General features: G+C 47.4%; 1 protein-coding gene across 7 annotated transcripts in view; it reads right to left on the reverse strand.

Moving 5' to 3' along the window:
• Window positions 1-7,288, reverse strand: part of INF2 (inverted formin 2) — a 43,353-nt gene extending 36,065 nt beyond the window's left edge. For 5 of the 7 annotated variants that reach the window (XR_010606274.1, XM_065635734.1, XM_065635733.1 and 2 more), the window contains exon 1: window positions 7,184-7,267. The gene's annotated coding sequence lies outside the window, so the exon portion shown is untranslated. The other 2 variants (XM_065635735.1, XM_065635732.1) reach the window with 2 other exon arrangements.
• Window positions 7,289-12,609: the final 5,321 nt, after the last annotated feature.

Consider the following 12,609-nt stretch of genomic DNA (forward strand, 5'->3'; position numbering starts at 1 on the left):
ACAGTAATCCCAGAACATTGACCAGCTTAACCCTTCACATTCCTACAGTACTTGGTCCAGCTGTTTCTAGAAGACCTAAAGTTGTCCTCCTAGATATTATCTTTCCAGTCCTACCTCAGTCTTGGAATTAATGTGAAGGGATTTTAATACGGCCCAACCAGCTGGAGGTTTATGACGGGAAATTTTCACACTGGGGCAAAATGATTTTACTATACATAGGTCTAACTTACATGCAGGATATCTTATACCAACACTTTGACGACTTTTAGTTTTTCCTGCATGGTAATTTAAATCACTTTAGAAACAAGTAGTTGATATTGGGTTTTTTTATTTGCAAAAAAAATCAGTTGTTCAGTCATATTCTCAGGTTTGCATAGTCTGAAGAGCTGCAGTGCTTTATGCCAGCTGAGCATGTGGCTGTCACTGATCTTCAAGAGGAAAATCGCTATATTTATCTGATAGATAAATAAATATAAAACTAATATTAGGATATCATTTTATAAGTGATTCATCTCTACACATATGGCTTGCTCCAACACTTGCTTACAAGTGTTATCAGAACAGAGGTTTGGGAATTACACGCTTGTAAATCAATTTGGCTTTGTGATAGTCCTTTCCTCTTCCTTTCTTCTAGATAAATAGAGGCCATATTTAGGGCTTGGTAATGGCTGTGGAAGTTCAGTACATTTCCAGTAATGGAAATAACAAAACCCAGAATTTATGCCCAGGCTTGTAAAAGAAGCCTCAGGACTCAGTAAATACAAAATAACTCATGAATATTGGACAGCTTGTTCTGAAATGTGGAACTAAAGCCCATCAGTGCATAAACAAGTGAGCAGAGCCAAGCAGGATGGAAAGCAGCTTTCTGAGGAAGAAATGGAAGTAATGGAGCAGCTCAGCCAGGCTTCAGATGCAAGCTACTCAGGGAGCCGGGTGCCACATCAGCATGATGTAAACCAGAAAGGAAATAAGTTATACAACATATCAGGGAATAAAAATATTTGTTCCCCAGTTCACCTTCATGGCAGGCTCAAATTTGCACCGCTTGTCATGTAAGTCAATAACAAGACACATTCATGAATACTTCCTAAACTGCAGAGCCCACCGCTGAACTGCCAGCTAAATACCACAACCCGCGTTTACTTTTTCCATGCAAACTTTTTTTGCTCTGGCTCGGAGCACATTTGCTTTACTGCATTGTACGCGCAGCTGAAAGTTAAGCTGACCAACTCTACGGGCTTTCTTTTTTTCTTTTTTAAATAGCAGAAGTAATTAATCTGCTTCAGAGAATGAATCAGCCTTTTCTGAGCTAGAAACACACAAAGGAGGAGATTGTGGCTGTTCCTGGGGCGGGCGGGAGGCTTACTCACACAACCACCGCGGCGGAGACAGCTGCCCGGGTACCACAGCTGTGGGCAGCAAAGAGGGAAAAACCCCAAAGCCGGACCCTAGAACCCCCAGTGCCACCTTGTGCACCTGAGGGACCCCCTGCACCATTGGGAATGAGCTCGGTGTTGGGCAGCAGAGCTGTGGTGTGGCTGGAGGAGACAGGCCAGCACAAAACCAGTGGTACAGGGAGGGCTGTGTGGCTTTGCCTCTCCTCCTGCAGGCCCCTGGGTCCCGCATCCAGCCCGTGAGGGGCTGCACCCACTCCTCAGAGTAAACTCTTTGGCAGTGAGGACCTTCCTTTTATTGACGTGAAGTACCTTGATCTGGACCAGGTGGTGGAAAGAGCTGTTTTGCCACGGCTTGGTTTCGTGGCAGGTGGTGGTAAGGAAAGCATCCCTCACAAAAAGCTGCTACTTTGTACTATGGGAACCTCTGTTTCCACCTGGGGCCTCTGTCAGAAAATAATGCTAATTCTTAGCTCGCTGCTTTTGGTGAACGCCGTTCAATGACTTAACAGAAAAGCAGGATGCTCGAGGAGCAGACAGTTCCCAGATAGGGGAAACCAGCACAACAGAAGCAGCACGGAGATAGCTGCCTTATTAAAAATAATGCAATTCAACTGACAGAGCAGAGGGTAATAAAGTTATTCCTTAGCTACACCGACACAAACAGAGCCGCTCGCCACAGTTATAAATAAACAAACAGAAATGATGCCATCCTCATTCATCGACTCGGGGAGAGGAACGGAGCTCTGCTGCTGTTGCTCTCCTCCCTTCGCAGAGGGGCCGTGTCTCCAGCAATGGTGGAGCTCACTGTGCAGCCCCTGGGACAGGGACAGGGCTGGCATGTGTTCCCCCCCCCAGCACCAGCCCTGCCGGGGGGCAAGGGGGAGCAGGTGGCCCCGGCTCCCCGTGGAGGGACTCGCTGCAGAGCAGACGGGAACGGAGCAGACCCACGGCTCTCCAAATTCACCTGACCTCCGCAAGGGCAAAATCACCAACATTTTCCATTTTGAACTACAACTAAATTTAGAGGGTTTATGGCTGCAGAGTGCCTGTTTTCCCACACTTTCCTGGAGTGATCTCCGAATTCCTCTGCTGTCCTCGCTCGTTAAAATGTGACTCAGCCCTCCCAGCTGGAAAAGTGGAGACCAACACGGTCCCAAGGTTGCCTACTGCCATTAGATGTGTCCTGCATCAGCATTAACCATCAGCTCGGGATAGGCAGAGGCAACAGAAGGCTTTGCATGTTGGATTCGGGAAGAAATCAGTGTTAGTGAACCTGTGGATACTCTGTGAGCAGCTACACAACCTATCAACTAGAGTTTCTCTCATGTCCTTTTTGGGGAAGTCCAAGGTTTTGGACTTAGCACCAAGGATTGACCAAGGACACCTGCACAATAGACTTTAATGGAGTAGCACAACAAAGAGCAAATTCTTCCTCTGCCCTCAGACATTCCCCCAAATTAATGCCATACGCACCTCAGCTGAGGCAAAATAATGGCCACGGTAAGAAAAACAAATGGGAAGTCAATGCAAAATAGCACTCATCTGGTGACACCTACGATAACCATGCCGAGTTGAACACTACGCCCTCCCAACTACAACATTTGGCAGCTCTTCCTTTTTTTTTTTTTTTTTTTAATTGGACATAGTGCCGGAACGATGTCTCTTGTGAAGTAAGCTGTTACTTTTAGGGTATTTAAACATTTTGGAATTGGCTGAATGACACCAGTGCTGGGACAAGGACTTCACCTGCTGGCTCTCAGTCCTCATTCTGCCTTTGCCCAGCCTCCTTTATCAGTTCAGTACATTTCCCAGAGCACCTTGATGTACACTGTCAAATCCTACAGAGCTTTTTGCAAACATTACTGCTTGCTTAAGATTTTCATTGATCTGTGGCTTCAGCATTCCCAGCACTTTTGAAATGTCAGCTAAGGTATCAAATTAGCAGAAACAGCTGAATCTGTGAACAATAACTGTTCGTTATATCAAATAGAAAAACCATCATGCTGTTAGACCCTCTCCTGATGCTTTCCGCAGATGTGAAAGGCTAGGTTGACAAAATGGCAACAAACGTTCACCTGCCAAATTGTACAACCACTTACTTTTAACTGCAGCCACTTTTGTAGATGCCAGGCTATGACTCAGGGGCTCATGAGCCCCACGCACCCTCTTCCTATTTGTTTCTACATTCAGTTCCATAAAATTGTCTCCTCGTCTACCACTGATGACATCTGGTAGCAATCATAAGGCTTGGCTGTTGCTCACTAGTTATTTTTTCCCTAGGAAAAAGGAACCAGACGATACTTGCCCTTGATGAGGATCCCGAGTACCACTGAAAAGTCACGCAAACATAGCAACCCCTTTTTTGAAGCATTCCCGTCTTGCGCTTCGCTCCAGTTCGTACAGCATGCCTGCAGAACTGGAACAACTGGAATGCCGTGACAATCCCAGACCAGACCTACAAGCACAATGCCACCCTCCATTAGAAGGAGAAACCCAAGGCTTGAAATTTGATGTAACTTCTTTCCTTCTCCCAATTTGGTCTTACCATCTCAGTTGACAGCATGGGACCCAAGAACCCTCTGTATAATTAAAATACAGATTTTTCACCTGTTCTGTTGTAGCACTTGGCGTTCTCAGTGCTTTTTTTGGCCTCTGGGAGAGGAAGGCAGCCTCGGCAGCACAACACTCACAACCACTGAACTGCTGCACACACAATGCTGAGAAACACTGGAATAAACCTGAGTTTGGTGGATAATACCAAAAGGATTATAATATATTAGGTCTGAAGCATGTAAGCATTCTTGAGCCTCCCTCCTGCACTGAATACCAGGGGTTATCACACTGCAGGGCTGTATCCAGCTTCTGCAAAATATGTAGCTATTTTGTCACCTAGTTAGACAAAAAGCCATGTACAATGTTAATGAACAGAACAGGGATAACTCCTTGTGATCTGTTTGTCCGCACCTACCAGCTGCAGTATTTTGCACCAAGCAGAGCTGGATTTGTTCAGTGCCACTGTGTGATCCTATGAGCTGACTTTGTTGATTCAGTGGGTGGTATTTCCTCTGAATCATTATGGATAGACCTTATTGCAAATATTAAGAGCAAGCATATCCTACTGGGAGTTCAATCTGAGCTCAGATATGAGCACTGAGTTTGTCTGAAGTTCCCTCAACTGTTTCAGCTCTATGAATATTGTTCGCTGTCTAATCTATGGCATTGTGTTGTTACCCACTGCTGAATTACTCCCATCTTCTACTCATGGCTGGTTATGGTACAATGGTGGGATTAAAAATCCCTCGTCAACAGAATAATCGTTGCAGAAAAAAAATAGCTGAAGACATGGAAGTAAATGGCGGCGGGGGTGGGGGCGTAGAGAAGGACAAAATACAACTTAGTTTGCTTTCATAAGAACAATTCTCTACTCAGTTGCTCTGGAGAACCTATCCAGCATATCTGGCACATGAGAAAGGGGTAGAATTCAGCTTCCAACACATTTGAAGTGTAGCAACTTGCTCCATGAAACCGGGAGTTAAGACACAAAACATGAAAATTTGTAATAAACTGAGTATAGATCTGAAAGGATCAGACAGCCAGTCCCGTGGAAGGGGCCAGTCTGAATTTGGCACGGGTCACTACTGAAAGTGAGGGAGACCCCATCCTACTTGACATCTTCCTTCACGACAGAGTGACTGGGAGAAAGCTGGGAGAATATCGCGCCAGCACAGAACATGAGGATATGTGATAAAAATGGGACTAAGAAGAGGGCGGGAATAATTCTGACAACAGAAAAAAAAAAAGTTGGATGGGCACCTGAGAGTGAAAATCCCAGTTTCCCACCCCCATCACAGGACAGGAGGAGTCTGAGGAGGAGGTTAATAGCAGCACCTACCAGGTGAGGTGTTTATTTCCAGGTGTGGTGTCAAAACACGAGAGGCACCGGACAGACCTTTGAGCCTTGCAGCTCTGCTCATCCACGGGGAAGCTGGAGGGTGAGAAGCCCAGCGCAGGACTGCTGGGGATCAGCAGAAGCCGGAGCCTGCTTCCCAAAAGCAGACAGCAAGTTCTAGCTTGTTTGGCATTGCACAGTGCAAAGACAAGCATGCAACTCCTATTTCTATACTGATAAGAGAGAAAAGCATCAGACTGGGACAACTAAGCAATCATACTGCAAATACAAAGGAAGCGAAAGCCGTATATTGAAGAAAAAAAGAATTATAATATCAGTTCAGTAAAGTTCTGAAACTTCCCCTTCCCAGGAGTCCAGGAACAAATGAATTACAGTGGTGTGCAATAAGGCGTAATGTCATTCGGTGCTTAGATTTGCTGACCTGCCAGGCCCCTTCCTGTCCTACATTTAGATTATCTTTTACACAATGGGTCTTGTACACTGCTTGCATTTTTGAAGCAAAATTCTTGGACAACAGCCTAGAATGGGATTATTAACTTATAACAGGACAAAAAAAATCACATATGCTCGTAGGTTCCTGCAATTCCCTCCCCCCCCCGCCCACAATTTTGGCAGCCACTGCTCCTCTGTGTAGTGGAAAACCAAGCTTAAGTGGATGGAAGAGAAATGAGATTAGTGGCCAGACAGCCCAAATTCTGAGCAAGTTCAGCAGGACAATTGCAACCTTACTGTAACTCTGCTGACTACAACTTTTCTTTTAACTGACTTGGGCCAGAAGTTTCCTCGTACTATACCAGGGAGCCTGACGTGTTTCGCAGCCTGCAGCACATTTACTCAGAGAAATTCCCCAGTCTTAGGGATCTGAGAAAAACAACGTACAGCTCCCAATGCCGACCTGGTATGGGGAGGGAGGACCATGAACACCGTTTCAGGGCATTTCTCCTAAGATCTGTGTATCTGGGCACTCCTTCCCCACCCCCAAGCTCTGGAATTCAGCTTTGGGTGCTGATGTTGCAAGAAGCCACTTCATCATTGCAGTGCTATTGAGCAAAAGGGAGGATGAGGCACGAGAGAAGTATGTAAGTAAACCCCGGCAGGACTTGGGAGACCTTGTCCAAAAAACACTGGATAACAGAATCTTTCAAAATAAAAGCCTGAAACTGGCCCAGCCCCAGGAGCAGACACAGCAGTCATACGCTGCATGCTAGCAGATGGGCTGTCACATCCAGGCACAGCAGGACCACATCCTGCCTGCACATCACACCGTCACACCTGCAATCTGGACCACGTTTCACCTACACATCAACTGCAACTGCAGCGAAGCCCATGTCGCACCTATACATTACATAGTTGCACCTGCGATCAGAACCACATCCAGCCCGTACACGGCATCTTCGCAACTGCAACCCAGACCAACTCCCACCTGTATGTTGCATCGCTGCACTTGCAATCTGGACCTCGTCTCACCTATACATTGCACTGTTGCATCTGCAATCCGGACCGACTCCCACCTACTCGATGTTCTGTCAAACCGGCAGTCGGGACCACGTCCCAGCGATGCGCTGTACTGTCACACCCGCAGTCCAGCCCAGGTCCCACCTGCGCCTCCCCACTCGGGCACCTGCCACCCCCCTGCCGCTCAGCCAGCACCTCTCTGCAGCGCCCGGTATCTCCGAGCAGCCTGCGGAGCGGCGGGCTGGACTCCGGTGGGGATCTTCCCTCCCCTGACACCAACCCCATCTCACCGGCGGGGAGCGGGGCAGAGCCGCGGGAGGATGCCCAGCCAGGCTGCAACCCCGGTACGGAGGCAGGATTCAGCCCAACTTCTCCCGACCGCGACGACCCCGCGATCGCCCCCGGTGGGGCTCGGCCTTACCGCGGCGGCCTCCTGCGGGCGGGGGGCGGAACGGCACGGCACGGCACGGCGGGCAGCGACCCTCCGCCGGCAGCGACCCTCCGCCGGCGCCCGCAGCCGCCGGGTCTGCCCGCCCGCGGGAGCCGCGCCCGGTTCCGGGGCGGAGCGCGGGCGGGGCGCGGGGTCCGGACCGGCCCCTCCGGGGAAGTTTCTCCCCGCCCGGTAAAGGGGTCCCGCTGTGCCGCATCCCGCCCCAGCAGCGGCCCCGGGCACCTTCCCCAGGCTCGCCCTAGCAGAGGTCCGGGCGGAGCCTCCGCGGAGGAAGGGCCCTGCCCGGAGGCTGCATGCTGGTTCCCCCCCCGCCGCAGGGAGGTCCTGCCCCCCCCACCGGAGGGGATTCCCCTTCCTTTAGTCACGGGTGGGCATCCTGGGGGCCAGCGCTGCAAAAGCTGCTCGTTGCCCCAGCTGTGCACCCCGCGCCCGGCGTGGGGTCCCTCTCTATCCACGGCCCGGGGCTGGGAGGTGAGTGGGGGGGTCACAAAAGCTGTGGACAGGCTACCCAGGTCAGAGACTCAAAGCAGCTGCGCCCTCCTCTAGGGACCCTGAGCCCTGGTCTCTGCAATTCAAGCGCTTCACTTTCTGCATCTTTCTGAAAAGACGGGAGGGATGGCTTTACCTTTCGCAAAAAATGTCAGCTCTGCAGTGAAATGGTGGAGCTAAGCCTACATATTATCAGTCAAGTGAGGAGAGTTTAGTGGAAAAGTTTCTTTCCCTTCGTGGGTCAGGAGTACCGTCTCCTACAGGCGTTAGGGGCCAGACTCGGTTTTAGTTTCAGGCAGAGCCGCTCGGCTTCGCCATCTGGAGAGAAAACCTGACAGGGAAAATCATGGGTGGGGGAAAGGGGAATAGCTGACGTAGGAATCGTGATAAAATGTTTTCCAAAGGGCTGCTGCAAGCCGGTGAGAGCCGAGCTGAGACCACTGAGTGTGATTACAGGACATTTGGAGGATAGTTACTGGGTAAGAATGCAGTGCCGAGCATCTCTCGAGACTTCAAGTTGGAAAACGAGTCCTGAGGTTTTACTGTTTACTCGTGAAACACTCCTCTGTTTTTAGTGGAAAAGGAGAGGAATGGAAGAAGACTGCATCTCTCAGGGATGGCAGTTAACCAGCGTGGCTCATCAGTTTTTCTTTTACTCAAAATAAATGTTTCTAATTGGTATCTTATGCAATACTAAGGTGGGTACATAATTTGTTTTACAAATCTACATAGAAGGAAAAATGGATGTGTCCCCTGGAATCTTTCTCTGAGAATATAAACCTGATTTTGAAAGAGCTATTTTTTTTATTTAGGAAATAGCAATTGTGTTTTGCTGCTGCTGGTTTTGTTTTAGCCTTTCTCCCTCTCTGCAAGTTTTTGCCACTTTGGTGTATAACGAGGAACAGGGAACCCAAATCTTTCCTACTCGAATGCATTTTTCTTTTTCTTTGCCTTTGTCTGTTCCCTTTTCATCGTGGGGCAGCCATGGCACTTGAGCAGGGTTGGCCACGTGGAAGGCAGGCAGGCCACCTTGCTCCTGGCCATGATGGGATCCACAGAGCTTCCTCTCATGCTGCCTCATGCATAAGCCCATTGCAGGCATTTTCATTTCCCACCTGGTGACTCTTTGCTGGGGTGGATGGCCGGTGGATCCTTTAATCCACTGATCACCTATATCCATAGGACCATGGGGTAGCAGGAAGGCTGGTGATCCATGTGACTTGCAGGGCACCTGCACCTCACTGTGACCTTGTACTTGGGACAGATAAAAGACAGCAAGGGAGCTCTTCCCCTTCTTTCATTTTTCACTGCTTTACTCATCCTTACCCTAATGCTTGACACTTGTCAGTCATGCTGCCTGACCTGGATATGAGTGGGATAGTACACATGGTCCAAAAAATTGCTTATAGAAGATAAATTAACTGCTGGGCTATGAAGGCTCTTACCATCATGTAGGAGTAAGGAGCAAAGCTCAGCAAAGACAGGGCAAGGAAAGAAAATGAAATTCTGTGTAAATGCCCCTCATTTTCACCCAGATCCCTTTTGACCGAAGCAGATACGAGAGCGGGGGTGAACAGTGAACACACAAATGCTTCTTTGTTGGGATAAAGCCACATTGTGCATGTGTGTCCAAAGCTGGATGCACACGTGATGTGGCTGAAGGGATGCAGGAGCTGATTTTCTTCCCTGGACCTGTGTCTGCAGTGTGCTTTGCACACACCTTGCCTCCTCGAAAAGCAGGCTGAACTCTCCCTGGGCTCTTCATCTGTCTGCTTGGAGAGAGTGTAATCACTGAAGGTGCTGTTGAATGTCTGAATTGCCACTTATGTTTGATGCGATCAATGCCAATTATATCAGAAATGTGTAAATGAAAGTCCAACAGATGGACCAAACTTTTTCTCCTCTAATCCACAGCTGGCCACTTTTTTGTTTTGGTTCAGGTGAAAGAGCTGATGGCAAGTCTGTTTTTTTTCAACACCACCCTTGTGCTGCTCCTTGGTTGCTCAGTCCCACAGTAAATGGGATGGAAAGAAACATCACTGCAGCTGGAAGATGGGGCTTTGAATTTTGGTGGAATTGCTTCCCTGGCTGGATTGAGCTCTTGAAAAGCAACATTTTCAGTGGAACAAGCTACTTCCAAATCACTCTTAGCTTGTATTAGTCTATGTTGTCGCTACCTACACTAATATAGAATAGAATTTAATAGTGTATTTCATTTGGAATGGTCCTGGAATGATCATCTAGTCCAAATGCCAAATATTTGGATCAAAGTTTGTTTCTTCTGATCTCTTTTTTTTTTTTTTTTCCTGTCCTGGGATTGGGGTCCATGTCAGGTTCCTGATCTTTTACCTACAGTTGTTCCCTGCCCCTCAGGGGGACTGAAAAACGTTTATTTGGGGCTTATGGCATGAAGGCAGGGCTGCAGTAGAGCTCAGGAATGTCTGAGAGACATGGCTGTTTGTGTAGACATTCCTCTTCCTACCAATTAGCTGGAGTTTAGATAGACATCTGCCATGCTGAGAATGTCATTACCGCACAGCTGCAGCAATTGTTGTCCCAAGGTCTGATGACGAGAGCTGGTTTTGTGTTTGTCCCTGCTTGGATTAAATCAGGACTTGTTTCCAGCAGTGGTGGAGGTTAAGGGCATGTACTGCACAGAAGGATTTCTGATCTTTTGTTTCTTTGCTTCAGCCCTTTGCAATGCTTACAGTGGAGGTCAGAACACAGAAGGAAAGTGCTTTTTGGTTTTGAGTCACAAAGCGCTAGCAGCAGTTGAATTTTCCTGAGGGAGGGGTCCCGAGAGAGTTAAGAACCTCAAAAATGAAGATATTATCTGTAATATCAAAGGCACAATCATATTTGTGTTTTAGTGTTCCCTGAACCACAGGAGATTAAGTAAGAACACTGGGGAGCAATCTAGTGTTTGTAAGTCAGTAATAGTGCGTACATACACGAGGATTCAGACACACATTTTCGGTTGTTGTAATTGGAGGAAGATTTAAAAAAATATATGAAGCTTAGAGACACGGAATGGGTGAAATGCCTCAGACTCTGTAATTTAGATAAAGACTCGCTGATGTCCTATTATATAATGCAGCTGAGCACAGTCAATTTTTCTAAGATGTTTTCAGTCACTCTGCCTCATATTTTGTTTTGTTAGAGACAACACTTGGAAAGCAAGAGAGTCCTTTGTTTCATAAGGGCTCATCTGCTCCTCTTGCCTACTCCCCACTTGAGAGTGTTTTTTTTCTTCATGTGCCATCATGTTTATTTCCCCAGCAACAGCGATTGCATCTCAAACACAATTTCAAGAGGCTAAAAGCTTCCAAAACAAACGTCCACTGCATTTAAAGAAGAGGCTGAAGTCTCCTTCCCCTCACACGCAGATTTCTACCTAATCGCAATGTAAGATTAATGGCTGTGTTTCCCGTGTAATTGATTTCTAAAGCACTGTAGTTCTTGCCGTGATTATTCGGTCACACTCAAAGCATGGACTAACGGGACATAATTTTGTACTGATTCAGTGCTCTGGCTTTTCTATCAATCTCTTACTCCTCGGTCTGCCTGGTGCTCTTCCAGGTACACAGCAAAGCCACACTTGCTGTCCCTTGCCATGGAGAAAGGAGCCGGTTACAAACTCCGGAGAGAATATTAATCCAGGTATCCTGTTCACTGGTGGGTTAAACATCTGTCAGCCAGACTGGGGATACATGTGACATGTGGCTCCCTGCCCCTATCTCCTGTCCAGATGGCGTAAAGATTTCTAAGTCTGCCAAAGCTTGGAAACGTTTCCAGCTCTGACAGGAAAACCTTCTGTTTTTATGTCCAGCTTGCTTGAGTTCAGGTCCCCACTGCTAATAACTCAGCTAGGAGCATCCTTTGAAATACTGTGTGTAATTCTTGATAATTCCCAGAATGATGGATTTAAAGTGGAACAGATGCTGAGAAGGGGAATGCTAGTGGTGGTTTACAGCATGAGATTAAAAGACTTTGGCTGATATAGCGTAACAAAATGAGGGTTAAAAGGGGATGTGGTTGTCTCTGAGTATTTCAGGAAAGGTGTCAGTGCCATGTAGAAGCAAAATCCACCAAGCTGTTCAAGCGTGTGAACTATATTGGCACAAGAACAAATGGGTGTTAATGAGAAATGAACGCATTTACATGGAAGAAAACAGGTTTTTTAATGGTCAGAAAAGTGATATCTCTGCCAGGAGATGAAAGGCCAAAAATCCCAGGCTGAGTTAAAAGGCACCTGCATTGCTTTATGAAAAGTGATTGAAGAGGGGTTTGCCTGCAATAGCAGATGCCGGTTTCAGTGACCACAAAGGGGTTTGGTCCTAAATTCTCCTTTGCTTTTACTTAAACATCTTTCTGTAGACTGAAGGAATGAAGAAAGGTTGTGATAGACAGGTTTGCCCTCCCATTTTGGGTAGTGAACAGGGATAACCACTCTCACAGTGTAGAGTGGGGTGCTTTTTGATAGGTCCCTCTCCTATAGTTCCCTCCTTGTTCCTCAGATAATCACGTCAGGCTTGGCTTACATCTCACGCCTTGGTTGTGGTTCGCTGGTGGCTTCCTTCCTCCCTTCACACCCCAGATGCCTGGTGTGTTTCATATACTTTGAGGTTTGTAGGTTTGATGGTCTTCTGTAATGGAAACTCCTTCATCAATTCTTGGATGACCACAGCCACGAGAATAAAGAGCATCCAACTTAAGACGTGTGTTACAGGGACTAGTTATAGCCAAATTACTACATTAATGACACAACTCCTACCTCTTTCCCTTCCTCAGAATACTGGAGGTGCAGAATAAAAATAAATACAGTTACATTTCTGGGAAAGAATTTTTACAAATGCTTGGGCCCTACAAGTTGTTGGGCACTGTGGTTGGATCCCGCAAAACATGAC

This window comes from Caloenas nicobarica, chromosome 5 (assembly GCF_036013445.1).
Source record: "Caloenas nicobarica isolate bCalNic1 chromosome 5, bCalNic1.hap1, whole genome shotgun sequence".
NCBI classification, from domain to species: domain Eukaryota; kingdom Metazoa; phylum Chordata; class Aves; order Columbiformes; family Columbidae; genus Caloenas; species Caloenas nicobarica.